Source organism: Callithrix jacchus, chromosome 19, assembly GCF_049354715.1.
Source record: "Callithrix jacchus isolate 240 chromosome 19, calJac240_pri, whole genome shotgun sequence".
In the NCBI taxonomy this organism is placed as follows: Eukaryota; Metazoa; Chordata; class Mammalia; order Primates; family Cebidae; genus Callithrix; species Callithrix jacchus.
In genome coordinates, this window is record NC_133520.1 from 43,337,946 (window position 1) to 43,346,636 (window position 8,691).

General features: G+C 43.3%; 1 long non-coding RNA gene across 1 annotated transcript; it reads left to right on the top strand.

Annotated features, from left to right (window-relative positions):
- The first annotated feature begins 429 nt into the window (after positions 1-429).
- Positions 430-7,772, top strand: LOC118149466 (uncharacterized). Its single transcript, XR_004736908.3, has 4 exons — positions 430-618; positions 809-897; positions 3,822-3,878; positions 7,366-7,772. It is a non-coding gene; the product is annotated as an uncharacterized LOC118149466 (long non-coding RNA).
- Positions 7,773-8,691: the final 919 nt, after the last annotated feature.

Consider the following 8,691-nt stretch of genomic DNA (forward strand, 5'->3'; position numbering starts at 1 on the left):
TATGTATATGTGGACTTTCTGGAATACATTTTCAAGTAAAAAGAGTCTTGTGTGTGTTTGTGAGTATAAGTGTGTGAGTGTGTATGCATCACACACACACACACACACACACACACACACACACACAGAGAGAGAGAGAGAGAGAGAGAGAGAGAGAGAGAGAGAGAATGAATGAGCAAGCCTTGGTAGAGCCCTCTCTCTGCCCTGGATTCAAACAAAAGATTTCCCAAAATCACTAGAAACGATCTGGAGTAAAGCAGAGGCCAGACTGTGCTCTGAGGGTGGTTCCCTACTTACAGACCTGTCTCTAAATATACAAGAGAGACGGGATGTGTGGTTTCACATCTGACTACGCGAGGCTGTCCAAAGCAGGACTGTCTGATAGAATGTTCCAGGAGAACAGAACATCCCCTATGGCAACCACCAGCCAGATGTGGCTACTGAGCTCTTGAGATGTGGCTAGTATGACTGAAGAATTGAATTTTGAAAAGATTTAATTTATGATAACTGAAACTTAAATCTAAAAGGCCACAAGGATCTGGCGATTACCATATAAAACAGCACAGAGGGAAAGGGACACGTGTAGATACTGACATCGCTGCTGGGTGAAGCCTCCAGGTGCGTATCCAGCCAGGCAGCCTCGGCACCTGCAGTTTCCATCTGCCTTCTGCTACCTCAGGTGGACTGCAAGGGGACATCTAGTCTGAGACCCATTCAATTCCAGAAGCCCAGAAGTGGAGTAGAGGCTGAAGACTGGAGAAGAAAAATTTGACAAATCTTCATTGCATCTTCATATTTTTTTTTTTAGATGGAGTCTCACTCTGTTGCCCGGGCTGAAGTTCAGTGGTACAATCTCAGCTCACTGACACCTCTGCCTACCAAGTTCAAGTGATCATGGTACTGTTTCTGACCTTTAATCTATTTCATTGGTCAATTTGTTTATTTCTGCAATTTTGTTATATTTTATATTATAGCTTTAAAATATATATATAATATATATAACAATACAATGTATATAATATATAATAACATATATATATATATATAATTCAAGGCAAGTCTTGCTCTGTCACCCTGGCTAGAGTGCGGTGGCACAATCTTGGCTCACTGCAACCTCTGCCTCCCAGATTCAAAAGATTCTCCTGCCTCAGCCTTCTGAGTATCTGGGATTACAGGTGCATGCCACCACGGCCAGCTAATTTTTGTATTTTTAGTAGAGACGGGGTTTCACAATGTTAGTCAGGCTGCTCTTGAACTCCTGACCTCAGGTGATCCTCCTGCCTTGGCCTCCTAAAATGCTGGAATTACAGGCGTGAGCCACCTTGCCCAGCTTGAGACTGGGTAATTTATGAAGAAAAAGAGTTTTAATGGACTTACAGTTCCACATGGCCGAGGAGACCTCACAGTCATGGCAGAAGGCGAAAGGCACATCTTACATGATGGCAGATGAGAGAATGAGAGCCAAGCACAAAGGAAAACCCCTTATGAAACCATCAGGTCTCCTGAGACTTATTCACTACCATGAGAACAATACTGGGGAAACCACAGCCTTGATTCAATTATCTCCCACTAGGTCCCTCCCTCAACACGTGGGAATTATGGAAGCCACAATTCGAGATCAGATTTGGCTGGGGACACAGCCAAACCATATCACCACCTGTCTGCTTCCCAGCAAGGATCCACTTTCTGGCCTCCTGGTGTCCCACATGCTGGCCCCTCAGTCTGGGACACTTCTTACTGCTCCTCCCATCCTCTTTAATGCTCCAATACCTGTCCTCCCTTAGCAGTGTAGAATCCACACCTGCTGTTACTTTCCTGGGGCCCTGGGAGGTCATGGAGCACAGTGGTGCTCCATGGAGCGTACAGGTTCTACAGTGAGACAACTGTAAGCCCATTCCTGTCACCTACCTTCCACCAGGTCAGGTGGTTTTTCCTTTGTGCTCTGGTGGTACGGTGGCTGTGACCTTTCAACAACTCCAAATTACATTCTAGCAACCTGTTTTCTTTTCTGTCTCCTCCACTAGCCCAGGGTTTATTAGACTGCAAATAATAAAATCAACTCAGAGGGTTCTTCTTAGCAATAAAAAAATGAGTAAAATAGAATAGAAGAGATCGGAATTCCTTTTATGGCTCCTTGATTGCTTTGTGAAATCATAATTGTTTTATTTTTATACATGTACATAAATACATAAAATATATTGTATGTGTGCATGGAGTCATAATGTAAAATTATTTCTTATTGTGAATTGGGATGGCTTTAAAAATCTTTGCATTAGGCTAAAATTTCTGGAACACCAGGGCAGAGGCATATTCATGGCTTGTATCTTGAGTACAACAGTGGCTGGAGCACTAATGCAATGTGTGAGCCACTGACCTGAATAAATTCATGTTGAGGTGGGCAGGGGGAGGGAGGGAGGATGAAGGCCAGGGACAGGCAGGCAGGCTGCCAGCAGTGCTCAGGACCTGGAGCTTTGCCAGCAAGCCCAGCCCAGGCAAGCACTATTTCCAGATGCTTCGGGACTAAGTGTGAAGATCATGTTGGTGTTGATTGCGGGAGGGCAGTGGACACAGAAGGGCTGAGCAGTGTTCAGTGTGAGTGCTGAGGGTGAAGTCACAGAATCAAGCTAGATTGGGGGCTCAGCGATACAGGTTTGCCTCAGTGAAGATAAAGCCATGATTTGAGTGTCAGGACTCAGGTTCTGCCTTGTCGCTTCTGAGCATACCTTTCCTAGAGGTACCTGGTGGGTTCTCTCCATATGACCTTCTCTCTCATCTCTTTCCTCTCCTTGGTACTCTCATTTATAGACTTCTTTTCAGTGCCTCCCTCTTGTCAAGCCAATCTGAGTTAGGCCCCATGATGGGAAAAAGTCCTGGGTATTTCCTGAATTCCATTTTTTGTCAGTTACAGGACCCATTTCCCAAAGCCCAGGTCAGGTTTCTCCAAGTCGGTGTAAGCCTTGCTTCCTGTCTTCGTGTGCTACCCCGTGCCAGTCCCTCCCTCCCCATCTTTTGTTGGCCAAGGGAGGTCTTTCACTAGAATCTCAAAATATGGCAGGCAAGCAGGGAGAGAGTTCTGCTCCAGAAGCCTGCAGATGGACATCCTTTCCAGGGTAGCTGAGCAGAGTCACACATTCCCACCTCTACCCAGGGAATCCTCTGAGCAACAGAATGTTGTTAACTTTGCATCATTCCTTTGCCCCTCATACCATTAGAAAATTTATACACAGATGGCTGTGGCTGGCGATTCCAAGAGAGAGGCTTTTTACAGCAAGCGTGTTTATACTTGTGATTTTTTTTTTTTTTTTTGATGTAGCACTTATTTAGGAGAGAATCCCAGGTGTTGTCTTTTAGGTGAATAAACTGCCTGACACTGCTCAAGAATGCTAACAGGCGGGCTCTTCCTGGGCCAGTGGCTGAGCCAACGCTGGTGCTAAGGCTGGGAACAAGCAGCCACTTCTCTGGTAGTGGATGCTGAAAAATGAAAAGGAACTAATGACCACGCTGAAGTCCCTGAGATCTTTTCAAGGTGTCACTAGTTTTTTTAAAGCTCCCAGTCTGCATAGGAGCTTTGATACACGTGTTCCAAATGACGGCAGTCCTCACATCATCAGCATTGGGACTTGGAGGAAGTTCGTTGCTCTTTTGGATGCGGGTTTGTTGTCTATCTTCTGCATCCACGAAGAAAAAGGCAGAACTGATGTTTCCTGGGCACCTGCTATGTTCCAGGAATTGTAGCTGGTTGGTAAGTCACGTAACTCGATTCCCTTGCTTTTCTCTTCTTTCTCCATGCAGTCAACTCAAGTTTTTTTCCTGTTCTCCAGGCTATAACAGACAATGATACCTATGAGTATGCAGAAACATAATGTAAAGCACAGGAGGTAAGTCCTAGATTAGTGGAAGATAAATATTTGCCTAAAGAACATTTTCTCTTCTAATTGCTGATCACAGTGGATCTCAAACTTTTTAAAAGTATAGCCCACTTTGCTGAGAATAATGGTTTCCCACTTTATCCATGTCCCTGCAAAGGACATGAACTCATTCTTTTTTATGGCTGCATAGTATTCCATGGTGTATATGTGCCACATTTTCTTTGTCCAGTCTATCATTGATGGGCATTTGGGTTGGTTCCAGGTCTTTGCCTTTGTAAACAGTGCTGCAATAAGCATACGTGTGCCTGACAATGAGAACACATGGACACAGGGAGAGGAACATCACACACTGGGGCCTGTCGGTGGATGGGGGGCTAGGAAAGGGATAGCAGGGGGTGGGGAGCTAGGGGGAGGAATAGCATTAGGAGAAATACCTAATGTAGATGATGGGTGATGGATGCAGCAAACCACCATGGCACGTGTATACCTATGTAACAAACCTGCGTGTTCTGCACATGTACCCCAGAACTCAAAGAATAACAATAGCAATTAAAAAAAAGGTATAACACACTTTTTGTCAAACAAATAAATAATGAAATTAACATTTTAACAAAGCAGAGATGTTCTTCTGGTCGAAGAGGTTTGTGAGGGCAGCCTGGATCCCCAACCTCTGTGACCTCAGAAACACTCTCATGGGTCCTGAGAGCTTTTGGGATATTCAATGGAGCAAAAGAACAATTAGTAGCAGCCACCTCTACCAAGGGAATTCTCTGCATAACAGAATGCTGTTAACTTTTCATATACATCATCATTCTGACACTCATACCATCATAAGGTTTATTATTTTATTAGTTTCAGTATTAGTATCAGCATTATCATTCCCCTTCTGAAGAAGAGGATACTAAGGCTTAAAAAGTTTAAATATCTGCCTTAGGTAGTAGAGACTGAATTTAATGCTAGATAGTTTGACTCTGAAGCCAACATTCTTAACCATCATTTATCCATGCATTCAACAGATATTTACTGGGTACTGTCTATAGGTTGAACATGCTCTGTGTAGAGAAAACAAGAATTTCTGCCTTTGTGGAGCTGACAGTTTAGTTTGGGAAAGTGAGTGGGTAGGGTACAGAAAATAAACCAAGCAAGTAAGACATAGTATGTTAAGCCAGGAGCAGTGGCTCATGCCTGTAATCCCATCACTTTGGGAGGCCAAGGTGGGCGGATCACCTGAGGTAGGGAGTTCGAGACCAGCCTCGCTAACATGGTGAAACCCCAGCTCTCCTAAAAATGCAAAATTAACTGGGTGTGGTGGTGCGTACCTGTAATTCCAGCTACTCAGGAGCTGAGGCAGGAGGGTTGCTTGAATCCATGAGGCGGAGCTTGCAGTGAGCTGAGATTGCACCACTGCATTCCAGCCTGGGAGACAGAGTGAGACTCCACCTCCAAAAAAGAGAAAGAAATAATATGTTAAATAAGTTCTCTGAAAAATAATAAAATTGAAAAGGATACTAGAGTATATTGGGTACGTTTAAATACATAAAGTCATCAGAGGCCTCATTAAGAAGGTGAGGAGTATGACATTTTAGCTAACTTTGAAAAGTAAAACAAGCTTGGGTCAAATAAAGGAAGATACTTAAATCAAAACTTCTTCAATAATACTAAACAAATGAGATAAACAGTAAAGGGAACACAATCTTGAAAACAAGGCTTTCAGTGGGTCAAACCGACAGGCCATAGTCACATTAATCATTAGTATAACTTAAGATACGTTAAAAAATGGATTCCCCGTATTTGGCATCTTTGTCTAGAGAAGAGAAATTTTTTGTTATGGGAGAAAGATTGCTCATGGACACGTGCTCAGGGTGTTTTGCAGAAGCTGTGCATGTCAGGCGTTCCATTCGTCAGCAGCAATCACTCAAGGTATGCTTGTTTTAACGGCGACGGCTGGTTTTGATGAGGAAGAATTTCCTTGCTGATTTCAGCTGAACATTGGTGCATTCTGTTCCTTCACAGTTTGCTTGGCAGCTGTTTTATTGCTAATCCAGGCGCGATCTGATAAATTTAGCACTGATTAAAAACTGAATCCTTGAGCTATAAGATGCGTTAAGGTACAATTGCTTAGCACAATGGTTTTCTTTTCCTCTTAGGGAAACAGCTTACTAGGGAAGCCTGGTGTAAAACATATAATTCGATCTCAAACTTCTTAATTATCCATTAACTGAGGCAATTACGTCCTCTAAAAAGTCTAGGCTTTATGTAAGACCTAGTTGTTGTCTGTAAGTCACCTGAAATAAAACCACAGTCACAGACCACAAAGTCTTCAGCAAAAGAAAAGGAAGACTGAATTTGCACCTGACTGTTAGGCTGGCTGTGAGGTTACAGTTTTGTAAGCGACAAGGGTAGCAGCACTCAATGAAAAAGCCTCATGGATTTGACAATTGAATTATTACACAGAGCAGGCTTTGCATGTGGGCAAAACAGAGCCTCCCACACACTCCAGTTCAACAAGCTTTTGTTGAACAAGGACCGTGTGCCAGGCTTTGGACAAGGTGCTGAATTTACAGTGGTGCACAGTGATGGTAGGGTATTATAGGGTGGCTAAGTGGACTGAGAAAAATGCCAGCTATCCACATGTGACTTGGGGCATGTCCTCATTTTATGAGTGAGAGATCACAAGGAGATGAAGCTCAGCTTCAGCTTCCTGGAATGCATAAGCACCAGGTCTCAACACAATTTTGACTCTATTAATGCTTTTAGTCTTACTCTAGTTTTCTGTATTGATGGGCATGCTCTTTGACATTCTAGTCCCGTAAATGCCAGTAGAGGCTTCCATAGAAACTTAATGAATCCCAGTTTGTGGACGAGGCACTTGGTTTCATTAGAAACATATGCCCTCAGATCTATGATTTCCTGTTTTAGCTCCCTACAAATCACCTGAGAACTTGCTTAAATGCAGACTTCTAGAAGACATCCACACATTTTGGATTCAATAAGTTTGGGGTGAGGCACAGGAGGCTATCATTTTAATAAGGGCCCCAGAAAATCCTGAGTCAGATGGAGACGGGCCGCTGTTTGAGAAACACCGAGATGCATGGCGGTAATAACTGTCATGTTGTCATCGTAGTGGTAATTAGTGTAATGTGGAGCTGGTGTAGGTGGTGGCGGCAGCAGTGATGATGCCAGTGCTTACAGATAGTAGACGTGGAAGTGGTCACAGTAGTGGGGATGCCAGTGGTAGTGCTGGGGATGGTGACAGTGGCTGCATTTGTACTGATGGTTGCTGGTGGTAGCAGGAATGAGGGTATTGGTTGCAGACAGTAAAAGCAGTAATCGTGGTGTTGGTGATGCTGGTGACAGTGGTTGTGATAGCAGAGATGGTAGTGATCATTCTCAGGTACAATGGCATGGCTGCTATTGCTTACTTTCCCTGGAGAACCGTTAGACCCGATAAGAAAGAGTTCACAACATCTACGTAACTCAGCTTTTGTTTCTCTAGGTAGAGGGACCTCTAATGGCTTCATCTGCTCCTGAAATACATCTCTCCAGACCTGATATTACACATTGACTGCCAGGGTTGTTCTTCCAAGTGACTACAGACATTGCTCCTTATCTCCAGCTAAATAGCTCATGTTTACTGAGCACTTATTATGTGCTAAGCATTCTGCTTGGATTTTTCTCATTAAATACGTCACACAGCCTTATGAAATTGATGCTTTTATTATACCTGATTGAAAGGTGGGAACACTGAGGGTTAGGAGACTTAAATGACAGCTAATAAGTGGTTGAGTCAGATTTAAGCAAAGTGAACTTTTGGTAAATTTTGGAGTTTGTCCGGGCTATTCAATCCATTTCTAGGTGCCAGCACATGGCAGAAACTTATTAAATGCTTGAATGAATAAATAAAGCAAGACGACAGTTTAAGAATAAACCAGGTAATTCAGAGTACTGAACCCATATTAAATTTATTGTAGTCTACTCCAAAGTGACGTAACACTAAAATCTGAGCATTTGCCAGGTGATGGCAAGTATTCATTTCCATCATCTAGCCCCGTACCTGACACATAGTTAATCCCTTCAGTAAATGCTTATCATAGCAATCAATCAATGAAATGTTTTTCTCATACAGTTTGGTGAATAACTCATGACAGTATATTCACAGATGAGTCAAAGAATGTTTGCCTCGTATATATTGTTTTAAATAGCTGGAACCTGATAATGCAGTTTTTAAGGTACAGTGAAAGAGCTTGTCCTAAAGGGCATATCAGGATATGTGTGAGAAAGGATGAGTTTTTCCTGTGAAGGCAATCTTGCATTAGCTCCAGCAGAATGAGCCATTGCCTACCTGGGCTGGGGAAGTGGCATCTCAGTATCTCTCTCACCTTCTCCCTGACACTTTACAGGCTTTTGTGAAGAGGTCAGTTGTCATTCTCAATAAAATTGAAGGTTTCAAATGCAGCTGGCCCCTGGGGAGGAATGGATTTGGCTTGTTTGCTCTGAAAGGAAGGTGGCTGGGAGATCTGTCTCTCCTAAGAGCACACTGTGATTGGTGAGGGTAAATGGGGGATGGGTGGGGAGGTGTCTCAAAGAACACTGTAGGGACAAAGGGAATGCTGTGGTTTCACCAACCTTAAGTGCTTGCCTAGGTTCTTCCTGGCTTCTGACATCTTTTCCCCTCTCATAATTTTGACTACTCCCCCATCTCTCTATTAAATGCCATTTTTGCTCCAAGAGAAGCATAAATCCATTCAGGATTGAACCATGTCCTGTCTTGTCCTTGGGAAGGAAGGACCAGTATGGATTCCACTACCCTATACCTGAATGA